This window comes from Toxotes jaculatrix, chromosome 16, assembly GCF_017976425.1.
Source record: "Toxotes jaculatrix isolate fToxJac2 chromosome 16, fToxJac2.pri, whole genome shotgun sequence".
Taxonomy (NCBI): Eukaryota; Metazoa; Chordata; class Actinopteri; family Toxotidae; genus Toxotes; species Toxotes jaculatrix.
In genome coordinates this window covers 2,134,841-2,152,706 of record NC_054409.1, presented here as the reverse complement: position 1 = coordinate 2,152,706, position 17,866 = coordinate 2,134,841, and positions in this window count along the sequence as shown.

Sequence of the window (17,866 nt, the reverse complement as noted above, 5' to 3'; positions counted from 1 at the left end):
TGGCGATTTTGGCGAATTACACCATTGGTATGCGGACGAACTCGTGCTAGGGCTTTCACCCGATCCACTTCATATTTGGTGGACCTCACCTCAAGACCATGATGATCAAAAGTTATCACAGAGTTTTCTCTAAGTTAAAGGGCGTGGCCTCTGTGGCCCGCCAAAGTTTGGTGGCGTTTGGTGAATTTGCCATGACATTTTGACTGGCTCTCACGTCCACATACTTTATCCAAACATCTTCAAACTTTATGAGCATGATCAGGGCTCTGCCCTGAACGCCTCCATATGTCAAACTCCCGCCTTACTCGTGGCGTCCCCTGCTGGTAACAGGAAATGACCTATTTTTACTCTGAAGTGTACTGCTCCTTAATAGTTGACACCATCGGCTTGGTTTCTGCTCTACAACCTTCCCAACTACTTGGTGAAGCTACATTATAAAGGCCGTGAAGCTGGGTGCAATGGCATCTGTATGGCGGCGCGGCAACTGACGATCCCTCGCCGTGAAATTACGTTTGGATTTGTAATGACCTTAACCACCTCCTATGATCCTAAAAATTCATACACACGTTCTTGGGGGCTGGTCCTAGACTCTGATGGGGTTTTTGTAATTGGGCGGGGCAAAATGGCTCAACGGCGCCCCCTTGAAGATTTAAAATACGCCTCTCCATATGGGTTTTTTTGGAATACAAAGATGAAAATCGGTACACATAAAGAACACTTCGGAACGCACAAAAAAGTCTCTTGACACCATGACCTCAACCCAGCAGGAAGTCAGCCATTTTGTTTTTGGCGGCCAAATTTGAGTGCTTTCCACCATTGGTATGCGGATGAACTCGTGCTAGGGATTTCACCCGATCAACTTAATATCTGGTGGACCTCACCTCAAGACCATGATGATCAAAAGTTATAAGAGACTTTTCTCTAAGTTAAAGGGCGTGGCCTCTGTGGCTCGCCAAAGTTCGGTGGCGTTTGGTGAATTTGCCATGACATTTTGAATGGCTCTCACGTCCACATACTTTATCCAAACATCTTCAAACTTTATGAGCATGATCAGGGCTCTGCCCTGAACGCCTCCATATGTCAAACTCCCGCCTTACTCGTGGCGTCCCCTGCTGGTAACAGGAAATGACCTATTTTTACTCTGAAGTGTACTGCTCCTTAATAGTTGACACCATCGGCTACGTTTCTGCTCTACAACCTTCCCAACTACTTGGTGAAGCTACATTATAAAGGCCGTGAAGCTGGGTGCAATGGCATCTGTGTGGCAGCGCGGCAACTGACGATCCCTCGCCGTGAAATTACGTTTGGATTTGTAATGACCTTAACGACCTCCTATGATCCTAAAAATTCATACACACGTTCTTGGGGGCTGGTCCTAGACTCTGATGGGGTTTTTGTAATTGGGCGGGGCAAAATGGCTCAACGGCGCCACCTTGAAGATTTAAAATACCCCTCTCCATATGGGTTTTTTTGGAATACGAAGATGAAAATCAGTACACATAAAGAACACTTCGGGACGCACAAAAAAGTCTCTTGACACCATGACCTCAACCCAGCAGGAAGTCAGCCATTTTGTTTTTGGCGGCCAAATTTGAGTGCTTTCCACCATTGGTATGCGGATGAACTCGTGCTAGGGATTTCACCCGATCGACTTCATATTTGGTGGACCTCACCTCAAGACCATGATGATCAAAAGTTATAACAGAGTTTTCTCTACGTTAAAGGGTGTGGCCTCTGTGGCTCGCCAAAGTTCGGTGGCGTTTGGTGAATTTGCCATGACATTTTGAATGGCTCTCACGTCCACATACTTTATCCAAACATCTTCAAACTTTATGAGCATGATGAGGGCTCTGCCCTGAACGGCTCCATATGTCAAACTCCCGCCTTACTCGTGGCGCCCCCTGCTGGTAACAGGAAATAACCTCTTTGTACTATGACGTGTACTGGGGAGAAGATGAGAGGACATAGGGGGACTCTGGTACTTGGCTGCGCCGGCTGCGACTCCGGCGGGTCGCAAGGGGTGCGAGGGCCCGTCATCGCTGCTTGCAGCTTTAATTATTATTATTATTCCTCCCAAACAACTGCATTTTTCAACCCCTTCCCATGCTCTAAAACGCCTGAAATTTTGCACACTCATCAGGTCTGGTGAAAAATTTGATATTTTGTGGTCGTTGTAAATGGGGGGGGCCAAATGGCTCCGCAGCGCCCCCTTGAAATTTTCAAAACCCCCCTCCCATTGGGCTTAGTTTGTCATAGGTGCATGAAAATTGGTACACATGTTGATCATACCGAGACACACCAAAAAGTCTCTTGACACCATGACCTCAACCCAACAGGAAGTCCGCCATTGTGGTCGGAAGTTGGCGATTTTGGCGAATTACACCATTGGTATGCGGACGAACTCGTGCTAGGGATTTCACCCGATCCACTTCATATTTGGTGGACCTCACCTCAAGACCATGATGATCAAAAGTTATCACAGAGTTTTCTCTAAGTTAAAGGGCGTGGCCTCTGTGGCCCGCCAAAGTTTGGTGGCGTTTGGTGAATTTGCCATGACATTTTGACTGGCTCTCACGTCCACATACTTTATCCAAACATCTTCAAACTTTATGAGCATGATCAGGGCTCTGCCCTGAACGCCTCCATATGTCAAACTCCCGCCTTACTCGTGGCGTCCCCTGCTGGTAACAGGAAATGACCTATTTTTACTCTGAAGTGTACTGCTCCTTAATAGTTGACACCATCGGCTTGGTTTCTGCTCTACAACCTTCCCAACTACTTGGTGAAGCTACATTATAAAGGCCGTGAAGCTGGGTGCAATGGCATCTGTATGGCGGCGCGGCAACTGACGATCCCTCGCCGTGAAATTACGTTTGGATTTGTAATGACCTTAACCACCTCCTATGATCCTAAAAATTCATACACACGTTCTTGGGGGCTGGTCCTAGACTCTGATGGGGTTTTTGTAATTGGGCGGGGCAAAATGGCTCAACGGCGCCCCCTTGAACATTTAAAATACCCCTCTCCATATGGGTTTTTTTGGAATACAAAGATGAAAATCGGTACACATAAAGAACACTTCGGAACGCACAAAAAAGTCTCTTGACACCATGACCTCAACCCAGCAGGAAGTCAGCCATTTTGTTTTTGGCGGCCAAATTTGAGTGCTTTCCACCATTGGTATGCGGATGAACTCGTGCTAGGGATTTCACCCGATCAACTTCATATCTGGTGGACCTCACCTCAAGACCATGATGATCAAAAGTTATAAGAGACTTTTCTCTAAGTTAAAGGGCGTGGCCTCTGTGGCTCGCCAAAGTTCGGTGGCGTTTGGTGAATTTGCCATGACATTTTGAATGGCTCTCACATCCACATACTTTATCCAAACATCGTCAAACTTCATGAGCATGATGAGGGCTCTGCCCTGAACGCCTCCATATGTCAAACTCCCGCCTTACTCGTGGCGCCCCCTGCTGGTAACAGGAAATAACCTGTTTGTACTATGACGTGTACTGGGGAGAAGAGGAGAGGACATAGGGGGACTCTGGTACTTGGCTGCGCCGGCTGCGACTCCGGCGGGTCGCAAGGGGTGCGAGGGCCCGTCATCGCTGCTTGCAGCTTTAATTAGGGCCCGAGCACCGAGTGGTGCGAAGGCCCTATTGTAATTCTAATGTTTATTATTATTATTATTTGTCCTCCCAAACAACTGCATTTTTCAACCCCTTCCCATGCTCTAAAACGCCTGAAATTTTGCACACTCATCAGGTCTGGTGAAAAATTTGATATTTTGTGGTCGTTGTAAATGGGGGGGGCCAAATGGCTCCGCAGCGCCCCCTTGAAATTTTCAAAACCCCCCTCCCATTGGGCTTAGTTTGTCATAGGTGCATGAAAATTGGTACACATGTTGATCATACCGAGACACACCAAAAAGTCTCTTGACACCATGACCTCAACCCAACAGGAAGACCGCCATTGTGGTCGGAAGTTGGCGATTTTGGCGAATTACACCATTGGTATGCGGACGAACTCGTGCTAGGGATTTCACCCGATCCACTTCATATTTGGTGGACCTCACCTCAAGACCATGATGATCAAAAGTTATCACAGAGTTTTCTCTAAGTTAAAGGGCGTGGCCTCTGTGGCCCGCCAAAGTTTGGTGGCGTTTGGTGAATTTGCCATGACATTTTGAATGGCTCTCACGTCCACATACTTTATCCAAACATCTTCAAACTTTATGAGCATGATCAGGGCTCTGCCCTGAACGCCTCCATATGTCAAACTCCCACCTTACTCGTGGCGTCCCCTGCTGGTAACAGGAAATGACCTATTTTTACTCTGAAGTGTACTGCTCCTTAATAGTTGACACCATCGGCTTGGTTTCTGCTCTACAACCTTCCCAACTACTTGGTGAAGCTACATTATAAAGGCCGTGAAGCTGGGTGCAATGGCATCTGTGTGGCGGCGCGGCAACTGACGATCCCTCGCCGTGAAATTACGTTTGGATTTGTAATGACCTTAACGACCTCCTATGATCATAAAAATTCATACACACGTTCTTGGGGGCTGGTCCTAGACTCTGATGGGGTTTTTGTAATTGGGCGGGGCAAAATGGCTCAACGGCGCCCCCTTGAAGATTTAAAATACCCCTCTCCATATGGGTTTTTTTGGAATACAAAGATGAAAATCAGTACACATAAAGAACACTTCGGGACGCACAAAAAAGTCTCTTGACACCATGACCTCAACCCAGCAGGAAGTCAGCCATTTTGTTTTTGGCGGCCAAATTTGAGTGCTTTCCACCATTGGTATGCAGATGAACTCGTGCTAGGGATTTCACCCGATCAACTTCATATCTGGTGGACCTCACCTCAAGACCATGATGATCAAAAGTTATAACAGACTTTTCTCTAAGTTAAAGGGCGTGGCCTCTGTGGCTCGCCAAAGTTCGGTGGCGTTTGGTGAATTTGCCATGACATTTTGAATGGCTCTCACGTCCACATACTTTATCCAAACATCTTCAAACTTTATGAGCATGATGAGGGCTCTGCCCTGAACGGCTCCATATGTCAAACCCCCGCCTTACTCGTGGCGCCCCCTGCTGGTAACAGGAAATAACCTGTTTGTACTATGACGTGTACTGCTCCTTAATAGTTGACACCATCGGCTTGGTTTCTGCTCTACAACCTTCCCAACTACTTGGTGAAGCTACATTATAAAGGCCGTGAAGCTGGGTGCAATGGCATCTGTGTGGCGGCGCGGCAACTGACGATCCCTCGCCGTGAAATTACGTTTGGATTTGTAATGACCTTAACCACCTCCTATGATCCTAAAAATTCATACACACGTTCTTGGGGGCTGGTCCTAGACTCTGATGGGGTTTTTGTAATTGGGCGGGGCAAAATGGCTCAACGGCGCCCCCTTGAACATTTAAAATACCCCTCTCCATATGGGTTTTTTTGGAATACAAAGATGAAAATCAGTACACATAAAGAACACTTCGGGACGCACAAAAAAGTCTCTTGACACCATGACCTCAACCCAGCAGGAAGTCGGCCATTTTGTTTTTGGCTGCCAAATTTGAGTGCTTTCCACCATTGGTATGCGGATGAACTCGTGCTAGGGATTTCACCCGATCAACTTCATATCTGGTGGACCTCACCTCAAGACCATGATGATCAAAAGTTATAACAGAATTTTCTCTAAGTTAAAGGGCGTGGCCTCTGTGGCTCGCCAAAGTTCGATGGCGTTTGGTGAATTTGCCATGACATTTTGAATGGCTCTCACGTCCACATACTTTATCCAAACATCTTCAAACTTTATGAGCATGATGAGGGCTCTGCCCTGAACGCCTCCATATGTCAAACCCCCGCCTTACTCGTGGCGCCCCCTGCTGGTAACAGGAAACAACCTGTTTGTACTATGACGTGTACTGGGGAGAAGAGGAGAGGACATAGGGGGACTCTGGTACTCTTGGCTGCGCCGGCTGCGACTCCGGTGGGTCGCAAGGGGTGCGAGGGCCCGTCATCGCTGCTTGCAGCTTTAATTATTATTATTATTATTATTATTATTATTATTTGTCCTCCCAAACAACTGCATTTTTCAACCCCTTCCCATGCTCTAAAACGCCTGAAATTTTGCACACTCATCAGGTCTGGTGAAAAATTTGATATTTTGTGGTCGTTGTAAATGGGGGGGGCAAAATGGCTCCGCAGCGCCCCCTTGAAATTTTCAAAACCCCCCTCCCATTGGGCTTAGTTTGTCATAGGTGCATGAAAATTGGTACACATGTTGATCATACCGAGACACACCAAAAAGTCTCTTGACACCATGACCTCAACCCAACAGGAAGTCCGCCATTGTGGTCGGAAGTTGGCCATTTTGGCGAATTACACCATTGGTATGCGGACGAACTCGTGCTAGGGATTTCACCCGATCCACTTCATATTTGGTGGACCTCACCTCAAGACCATGATGATCAAAAGTTATCACAGAGTTTTCTCTAAGTTAAAGGGCGTGGCCTCTGTGGCCCGCCAAAGTTCGGTGGCGTTTGGTGAATTTGCCATGACATTTTGAATGGCTCTCACGTCCACATACTTTATCCAAACATCTTCAAACTTTATGAGCATGATCAGGGCTCTGCCCTGAACGCCTCCATATGTCAAACTCCCGCCTTACTCGTGGCGTCCCCTGCTGGTAACAGGAAATGACCTATTTTTACTCTGAAGTGTACTGCTCCTTAGTAGTTGACACCATCGGCTTCGTTTCTGCTCTACAACCTTCCCAACTACTTGGTGAAGCTACATTATAAAGGCCATGAAGCTGGGTGCAATGGCATCTGTGTGGCGGCGCGGCAACTGACGATCCCTCGCCGTGAAATTACGTTTGGATTTGTAATGACCTTAAAAACCTCCTATGATCCTAAAAATTCATACACACGTTCTTGGGGGCTGGTCCTAGACTCTGATGGGGTTTTTGTAATTGGGCGGGGCAAAGTGGCTCAACTGCGCCCCCTTGAAAATTTAAAATACCCCTCTCCATATGGGTTTTTTTGGAGTATGAAGATGAAAATCGGTACACATAAAGAACACTTCCAGACGCACAAAAAAGTCTCTTGACACCATGACCTCAACCCAGCAGGACGTCGGCCATTTTGTTTTTGGCGGCCAAATTTCAGAGCTTTCCACCATTGGTATGCGGATGAACTCGTGCTAGGGATTTCACCCGATCAACTTCATATCTGGTGGACCTCACCTCAAGACCATGATGATCAAAAGTTATAACAGACTTTTCTCTAAGTTAAAGGGCGTGGCCTCTGTGGCTCGCCAAAGTTCGGTGGCGTTTGGTGAATTTGCCATGACATTTTGAATGGCTCTCACGTCCACATACTTTATCCAAACATCTCCAAACTTTATGAGCATGATGAGGGCTCTGCCCTGAACGGCTCCATATGTCAAACTCCCGCCTTACTCGTGGCGCCCCCTGCTGGTAACAGGAAATGACCTGTTTATACTATGACGTGTACTGGGGAGAAGAGGAGAGGACATAGGGGGACTCTGGTACTTGGCTGCGCCGGCTGCGACTCCGGCGGGTCGCAAGGGGTGCGAGGGCCCGTCATCGCTGCTTGCAGCTTTAATTTACGTTTGTTTTCGTGGAGCTGGGGCTTCTGGGAAACGCATCGGGTTGCCCTCGTTCATTTAGAGAATAAATATAAACTCATGAAACAGAGAAGTATCGTCACGTAATCCATTGATTTCAACAATGTAACTGTATTCTGAATACTATCTATTTAAACTGTAACTGTAATGGAATACAGTTACTCAGAATGTGTATTCTGAATACGTAACGCCGTTACATGTATTCCGTTACTCCCCAACACTGCGTATGGAACTGGTTTGAGTTTTCTCCAAACGACAAAGCGAAAACACAACGAACCTCTTTAACCACCTGAAGAGGCAGCATCCGAAACAATTAGCTGAGAGCCAAGCAGCGAGGCCAACCACACATCAGCCAGTGGTAACGGCTAAAGACATTACACAGAAACAACCAACTATAACACAAGCCTTTGATAAAAGCACGCTGTGTGAGAGAAGTAGCAAACGATGGAAAGAGGTGACTCTTTTATCTTTAGGGCTAAGTTTTTACATAGAGAATAGTTTGGTTCTAAATTAACTTTACTGTAAAAATGAACTGATAAAATCGTGATCGTGATTTTACAATTAAAAAAATCGTGATGTGATATTTTTGCCATATCACCCACCCCTAATTTCTCCTAAAGACAGATCACATCTCTCTGATCACATCATGTTGAAAAGAATTCAACCTTATTGGTTTGTTAATTGTGTTTGTGCTCGATCAGTTTTGTGTTGACGACAAATCATTATTCAGTCGTCTGCCACGCTCGTCTAAATATTTCATCCTTTATATTTAAATATGTGCAGCTCTGATATTGTCAGTCCATTAGTTTCATTTGTACCTTTTGGTAAAAGTCAGCCCATGTTGCAGCTAATGGACGTGAAGCTAACAGCAGCAGGTAGCTCACAGAGAGAGATCATCTTTAGCAGCTGTCACTGTTCACTGAGCTCAACTGGAGAAAAATATCCTGGAGTCAGAGAAAAATCCTGGACAGTAAAAATGTTTTTCTAATGGAGACGGCCTCATGATAACTTAGTGGAGTCAGATCAGAGTTCTCAGTTATTCCAAATGGTTTTCCTTATGGCTCCAAATAAAAGTCAAAGACTTGAGCAGGGTTTATTTAAAGGGCGACAGGAGCAGAGTCATGATGGGGACATGTTGGACAGGACAGTTTTTCAGCTTCCAGAGGTTGATGTTGTGGTCCATCAGTCAGTGAAGGTGAGGCTGTAGAGTGTGTGAGGGACATGAATTCTTCTGGAGCTTCTGGAGAGGAGAAAGGACTCTCTGTTGTAATGACTACAAAAAGAAGGCAGCTGAGACCAGTCACAGTGTTTGGGATTTAGAGCAGGTACACACTGGATATAGATGTGAAAAAGCTGCTGTTTCCTAACAAATCCCACTTTATTTAACAATCATCTGACTGTTGAATCTCTGAGAAATCAAACATGGAGTGAACGAAGAGATCTTTGGATGACAGAGTTTAGGAAAGTTTTCAAAGCTCTGTGATGAATGAAAACCACTTTGTGCTCAGTCTCTGTTGAGTTGAATGAATGTTTTCGTTGTGGATCCAGGAAATAGACTCTACACATGAGAGACATGATAGAATGTGTTGAACTGCTCCTTCCTCCACCAGCCTATGATACCAAACTGCAGTGAGGACAAGCTCAGCGGGAGTCTGTTCTCTGAGCAACTAATTCCAGTAAGAGCAGTTTCCAATGAGCAGATCTCACACACTGACAAACTACAGTCTCCATGACTGGAGCATCTGGGGTCAAAGGTCAGAACCACCCTCAGGACTTATTACAGAAGACAGTCAGTAAATGTTTACCACACTCCATGAAGATCAAACTGCAGCAAAAGCTCAGATCTTCTGCTACAGCTGCTCATTTCTACCTGTCAACAGGTGCAGAGCTCTTCAACAAACAGGTTTTACACCTGGTTAAAGTCATAGAGGTGATGATGATGAACGGCACCATCAAATCTGATGTTTGGAAAAAGGCTGGAAGCTGTTTCCAAACAGAGCTGTGAAGCTGAGAGTTGAAGGATGACACCAACAACTCCTTTAATCTGCATCTGACATCTGACTGTTGTTTTCAGATCCAGCTGTGAACATGTGGACTTCTCATTTTAACTGCACAAACCTACTGAGCTACTAAATATATTGATCCTCTAATGACAGACCTGACTGATATGAATCTGTGTTGACATGAACAGGTGTGTGAATGTTGTGGTGACATGTGGATGATGTGTGTAGAAGGCTGACATGATGATGATCCACAGCAACAGAAGGACAAAGTCACTCTGCTCATGTTAGAGAGAAGCTCATTGATTAGGACACATCTGATTGGATTATCAATGATTTTCATCTTCATCTGTTATCATTTATTCAGGTTGAGTTACTGCAGGTTTTCAGAGATCAGCTGTGCTTCTCTGGCCTCAGCTCTGAAGTCCAACCCCTCCCATCTGAGAGACCTGGACCTGAGTGAAAACGACCTGCAGGATTCAGGAGTGAAGGATCTGTGTGGTTTTCTGCAGAGTCCAGACTGTGGACTGGAGACTCTGAGGTCAGACTCCATTGTTTACTTGTGTGCTGAGATGAATATGATGTGAAAGTTGTGCTTTATTCAGTATTTATTAGGTCAAATCTCCTTCAGAATTTCTAACATTCAAAGTGTGAAATGGTTGAAAGGAAGTTGTGAAAGTGCTGACTCTGATTTTCAAAGTGATTTTTAAAGCTTTGAAAATGATTTGGATTCTGACTCTTACAGTCCACATTGACAGTGTCAGCAGTTTGACTGAGTTGAGCTTGTGTTATTCACAAAGTCTCATTGAGATCAGGATGTTTGACAAGAACTGATCTGTACAACACGTGTGAGCAGGTCTGAAGGCACAAGTGTTCATAGCTGCTCCCAATGGCCTCACTCACAGGCACAGTGAAAAGCCTGCTGTCACAGAGAGGACACGTCACCATGGTTTAAATACGGAGAGGACATTTTCACACAGTGTCTCCTGAAGACATTCATAGAGATACACTCAGCTGCTGAGCTGAACAGGGACACAAATATTTGTGGAACCAATGAAAACAGAGCAGAGAGAGAAGTTCAAACCCTGGCTCCTTTCTCAGCTCCACACAGCCGACCAATCACTGAGCCCACTGGGTGTCAACGTCCCACTGTGTCTTTGTCACAGGGACACAAACTGTGGGACGCTGACAGCCACCAGGAAGGTGGGGCCAGGAATCCCAGAATGCAATGCTGAAACAGCAGATTCAAATGTGTGAGCAGAGAGTGTTGGATGAAGCTGAACTTGCTTTGGACCAAAGACACATGACTGGAATGTGATGAAATGTCTCATTCAACACACTGCACATGTGCTGAATGTCTGCAGCTTCTCAAACTCTCAACACAAACTTCAGTCACACTCAAAACATCAAAGGCTCAAACTATTATTTCACACAATATGAAAGATTTCATTTGAAACCTTAGTGAACACTTTGAAAACTTTCTTCCAAACTGTTAAACCTGAGTGTGAATGTGGGACTTTTTGAAGGAGATTTGAGCTCAGAGATTTGATGCTGATCCACACTGAGCATCTTGTTCAGCTTCATATTTCAAACTCATTGAATGAAGATTCAAAATCCAACACTTGCTAATTGACTCTTTACTTTGGAACAATTTCATCTTCACCTTCAGTTGACTTTTATATTTCTTCACATACAACGCAAATATTCCACATTAAGACAGAAAGAAATGTTTCTTCACTCTTTGCTTTATGATCTGTGATGTTTATAGTGACTGAAGTTAATGAGAGCTGTGTTTGACTTTTAGTATCTGACTGTTTTTAAGCTGCATCCTGTTGGTTCAGGTGTTTGGAGTTTCCATTTTCCAAACTTGTACATTCTCAACCTTCTTCAGCTCTGAACAGATGATGAAACACTCAACGCTTTCAAGCAGGAACTTTGTCTCCTAAACTCACATCTTTTATTCTTTATTCAGGTTGAGTTCCTGCAGGTTGTCAGAGATCAGCTGTGCTTCTCTGGCCTCAGCTCTGAAGTCCAACCCCTCCCATCTGAGACACCTGGACCTGAGTGGAAACAACCTGCAGGATTCAGACCTGAAGGATCTGTCTGATCTTGTGCAGAGTCCAGACTGTGGACTGGAGACTCTGAGGTCAGTAGAGGGTTGGAGTCAGTCCATGCTGCTTTCATCAGTATTGTACTAAACACAGTTTGTATCAAAGCAAAGATCCAGTGTCTCCTGTAAACCTCCAACCTTCTCAGTGGCTGCTTTCCTCATTGAAGCTGTGAGAGGATAACAGGGACAGGCCTCAGGATGGGACAGAAAGACAGAGACACAGAGGACAGTCAGCCAATCACAGCAGCCACAAGCTAATTGTGATCTGTTGTTGTTGTTGTTGTTGTTGTTGTGTTCATGTCAACAGGAAATAAAGCTGGATCACAGCTGACAGCCTCACAGGATGTGTAGAGACAGTTGTCCTCATTGGTCCAACTGTCCTTCCATCACATCTAATCTGAGACTGTTTGTTGTCTCATTTCAACACTAAAGAATTGATGAGTTTGATCTTTGTCACAGCTCTGAGATCAGTCTGACTGCAGCCTGCAAATCACTGGCTCTGATTTCAGAGAAGCATCATGACATTTTGTAAGCATGTGGTCTGATACAGAGCAGAACCTCTGCTGAAGTCCAGTGATCACATCTGTATATCTGTCCATCTGTCAGATACTTTCAGTGACAGCCTCCATGTTTATTTGTCAGCTGATATTTCAGAAGCAGATCAGATGTTCATCAACACACAGAGACTCTTTCTTTAAATGGAACATGAGTTGACATGTAACAGCAGTGAATCCATCACTAAACTGTTTGTACAGTAATGAAGCTTCATGACTCAGCAGTTTATTTCCACTGTGGACTTGAGTGAAATGTTCAGAGTAAACAGACTTGATGCTAAAAGTCTCTGCAGGTGTGTGAGCTTCCAGCTCAGTGTCTTCACTCCAATACGTTAACATGAGAGCTGAGAGGAAGCTGCTACACTACACAGCTGCTCCACTTCTGCTCTGAACAGGACTGAAGTCCCTGCTGCTCTTTATACTGGATGTGCTGCATCAGTGACTGACAGCTGATGAAGTGAGTCTCTGTAAACACTGATTTATCACCTCTCTTGTCTGTCTTCTTCTCTCAACAGCTGGAGGAAGTGATCTTTCTAAAGGAGAGAGTGAAGAGGACAGTGTGTGTGTTGAGAGAGGACGAGCTGTGTCCTGATGATCCAGAGAGGTTGAAGCAGCAGCAGCTTGTGTGTAGAGAGGCTCTGATTGGTCCATGTTACTGGGAGGTAGAGTGGAGAGGAGAGCTTCATCCAGCAGTGACTGACAGAGGAACCAGAAGAAGTGGAGAAGACTCTCAGTGCTGCAGTCTGAACTGCTCTGAGAACAGCTCCACTGTCAAGTCCACCATCATCCCTGTGTGTTCCTCTGGATCTGAAAGAGAATCATCAGTGTATCTGGACTGCTCTGCTGCTGCTCTGTCCTTCTACACCGTCTCTGCAGACACACTGAGACTCCTCCACCCTCCACCTGGACTTTATTTGATCTTTTTTTCTTCATTCACAGAAGCTGAACCCAAAGTGATAAATCAGATTAATCAGCTCCATCATGTGGTGTAATGGAGCAGATCTTGCAGGTTCAGAGTTATGCAGTAAGTTGAGGCATCATTATGTGTCTGCTGTACAAAGTACACAAGACATATATTAATATTCACCATATGTCTTCTTCTTCTTTAGTCCCAATGAACGATCTGTATATGTTTCAGAAGATGTCCACATTAGTAAACACAGAGCTGTGTGTGTTCCCCCTATTGAACACACTCTGGTACTGCAGATAACATTTAATCCAATTTTCTGATTGGCTGAGGCTGGTGAATTTTGTGATTGGCCATTTCATTCATGTGAGAACATGACTGGAACTTGTACAGGATCAAATTCTCAACCTGAAGCAGGCAGAACATTTAAACTGGAAAAAACAATGGAGCCTTTCTTCAGATATAATAATTCAATTATACTACAAACTGCATTATAGTATAACATGTTATTGGAATGACATAAACAGTAATAGAGACGAATAGAGACCAAAAACAAAAGATGTACCAGGCTGTAAATATGTTTTTTTAGCCTGTAAAGTTGGTTATTTTAACATGGGGGTCAATAGAGAACTGCTCACTTCTGGAACCAGCCCCCAGCGGCAGCCGAGGAACTGCAGCTTTTTGAACGAGGAAGTGATCCTCACTGCTGAAACCTACAACTCCCCCCTTGGTAAAATGCAGAGAGTAATTTCCCCAGGAGGGATCAATAAAGTAATTAAAATATATATATATATGGCACAGCCCCAACACTGAGACAACCCATTGCGTGAGTACTTTTACTTTAAAAAATACTTTTATATTTGTGCTTTTACTTTAGTACTAAGTGTGGTGGAAAAACACTTTCCACCTGATGAGAAGTGAAATAAAATTCCCTAGACAATCTTTGTCTTTTGAGGTTTTATTACAAAATAAAATCTTCAGAGTAATCAATTTCTGCAGAAAGGACAGAGCTCACGCAGCAACACCATGCTACAGAGGTCTGACCCCGAGCTCCATGTTCCCAGGGCTTTTAATGTCTCTTTCTCACATACCAGGATTGCAGGGATGGCAGGCAAAGAATACAAGCTCGAGGTCAAGTGATAAAATTAATGAGCAACTGAGATAAAGTGTAAGTTATGCTCAGAGACACCGGACAGCAACAAAGATAAAGAATAGACAGTCTTTGTCCAAGACGTAAGCAGGTGTCCTCACAAAGCACAATGAACAGCATACTCAGCACACTAGGTCACTTCAGGTCAAGTTATATGTACTTCACACAGAATTGAATATACGAGTTTATGAGAATATACGAGTGTATGATAAGAGAATATATGGCTATATGATAAATTGGCATTACAATTCCCCCTTTGGCCATAAAATGGCCACACGAAAGTATATACAAATTTATCATATCATCAGTGACTACATTCCTTTAGGTTTAAGTAGACACATCATTAGCTGATAAATGTTAAAATATGCATTTAGCTGTTTTTGTAGGACACAGACATCCTTAAGTTGATAGCAAGCTGGGGAAAATACAAAAACTTAAAACCTAAACATCATCTTCATCATCATCATCATCATCATAAAAAGGAGGAATCCAATCAGTGGGGTTTTCAACATCTGACAGGAGATGGGTCTCAGCCAGAGAGGCCATCTGGTGTGTGATTGACCTATCAATAGACCTTACAATGAGACTTCTAATGCAGGGAATAATACAACATCCAATCAGACTGAACACACTTGCACCAATAAGTATACCAGTGATAGCAGATACGATAATTGATTTCCATTTACCAAACTTACTGTCAAACCAGTCCATCATCCATGTGTCAGTACCTGCATTGTTTTTTTTTTTTAACTCTACTGTAAGGGCTTCTAATTTGGTCAGTGCCCGTGTAAAGCTACCATTGGAGGCCGTATTGTTGGGAATGAATGTACAACAGGATTCTCCAAACATAACACAAATGCCACCTCTTTCAGCCAGCAACATGTCCAGTGCTATACGATTTTGCCAAGCTATTAGGGACGTGGCATGTAGTTGTTCTCCTAGGGCTTTAAAGGAGTCTCTAGTGTAGTTGAAAAAACGCTGTTGATTGTAATAGATATAATTGATCCAGTCGACATTTTTGTTCATCGTTACCCAGATAAAAATGGATTCAAACCCTGCGGCTATTTGATTTCTAGCCTTAAATTCATTAGGCACACCACGGGGAACGCCAATCTCATCAATGTATATGTTAGGGTCCATTCCAAATACATGGAACTGCCGGTGACGGTCAGTGGCTGCAAGGAACCTTTGTTCAGGAATGACAACAATTTCCTGTACCAGCATTACATGACTACACAAACCTGTCCAATTAAAAGGCAGGACAGAACGCAATTTATTATCTCCACAAACCCTGAAAACATCAGGAACTAGATAGATTTGCTTACCTATCCACTCGTACCATACCAGGGCTTGCAGTTGTTTTTTATTCAGGACAAAGTCGCTAGAGATGTTCTTTTGTGCCACTACAATTTGAGTACACGGCCCCGTCCAATTTCCGACGGACTGGTTACCGGTGGGGCGATAATAACAGACAATGTGTGTGTTGTTTAAAGGTGGTGGAGCTGTCCTTGTGGGCGGCGGGAGTCTTCCTGCGGTGGATCCTAGATTACATGAGGACCAAGAGGAGGCTCTAGAGCAGGCTCCTCGAGCTAGTAAACAGTTGTGCTTACACAAATTAGTACTGGTGGAAACACAATCATCTCCTTCAAAAGGAATACCTATCGTAAGCAATCTGGGTCTGCCTGCTGCACACATAAAACAGGACGTATTACCTCCATACAGTTGTTGAGCTGTGAAATTTAGCCACGATGTTCACAGATTAGTTTCATATAAATCAACAGAGCGTGGAGTGCGCATGTGCGCTCGGAATTGTGACACATTAGGATGTACAGTGGTTAGGTTATGAGCATTAGCTGGTGGTGTATGATGTGTGAAAACAATAACAAATACCACAAATACAGCTAAAAGTATAAGTAAAGCTGTTGAACCTCTGAGACCGCACCATCCTGGCCCCCTGAAGGGATGCCATGGTCTGGGCTCCATTGTTGCTCTTGTTGGTGACACGGAGCTTGTGGTCACTTCGTTGGAGCTTGGCACGCTACTGGTGGAGGAGGGCGCTTTTTCACCCCTCACTCTTATATTGCAGATGGTTCCAACGCAGCTGCAGGTTAGGGGCAGCGCACGGCGTACACCCCAGTTGTCTTCCTCAACGTCTAGATGAGTCAATTGTATTCTTAGACCATTATTCTGGGTCTAGAGGTGAATTTGTGTCAGCTCCTCAGCTTTACTCCTCTGGTGTCTAGATGTCGGCTGTTGGTTCAGGAACCTGTTTGCAGTGGCTGGCGTGTACCCATGCGGCCTTCTCCGCAACCTTTACAGCTGTCTCAGTGGTCAGCAGAACCTGGAACGGGCCCTGGAATCGCCTTTGTTTCCAGTGACGGCGTCTGTGATCTTTGATGAGAACCCAATCTCCAGGCTGTAAGTTGTGGAGGACTGCTGTGGCTGCAGATGGCAGGGCACTCTTCACCTGTGAATGCAATGCTGACAAGGTTGTAGACAAGTTGGCACAGTATCTCAACATAGCATCATCACATGCACCTGTGGTAAGGGGAGGATGCCTAACTGGACCTACACCTGTCTGAGGGGGTCTGCCAAACAAGATTTCAAATGGACTCAAGCCATATTAGTTTCTTATTCGCGTGCACATGTGGAAAAGCACCAGTGGAAGTGCTTTAACCCACGAAAGACCAGTTTCATCACAACATTTAGCAAGTTTTGCTTTAATGGTGCCATTTTCTCTTTCAACAGCACCTGCACTCTGTGGATGATATGAACAATGATGACGTATGTCAAACCCAAGATAGTCTGACACTTCTTTCAGGGCTTGGTTGACAAAACCTGGTCCATTGTCACTGCTGATGACTGAAGGAATTCCCCACCTAGGAATAATTTCAGTTAGCAGTGCTTTAGCCACAGCTCCAGCATCCTGTTTGGAAGAGGGGAAAATTTCAACCCATTTGCTGAACATGTCAACAATTACAAGACAGTATCTTTTCCCTTCACTTGGTGTTAGTTCAATGAAATCCATCATTAAATGATCAAAAGGTTTGTCAGGTGGTGGATGACCAGCAGGTGGCATATGAATAGCCCCTGATGCATTGTTGGATGCACAAATTAGGCATTTCCTGCAAAAATCCTGTGCAAAAGTTGAAAAACCACGTGTGTACCATGATGAATTAACAGCAGCACACATTCCCCCTTTGCCCACGTGGTCTCTCCCATGGGACAGTTTAGCATAACAGTGGAAAAGAGCACGTGGCAAACAAGGTTTGTTATCTGGACCCATCCACACTGAGTCTTTAAATGTGGCACCTGATTTTGACCACATGGTGCGCTCTTGAGGAGTGGAAAGAGACTGCAGAACAGAAACATCAGCAGATGAGCAAGTATCAGAAGTGTTAGACACAGTTAACTGTGAAAGGTGAACCAGACAATGCTGCAGCTTTAGCGGCTGCGTCTGCTGCAGCATTTCCTGTAGAAATAGAGTCAG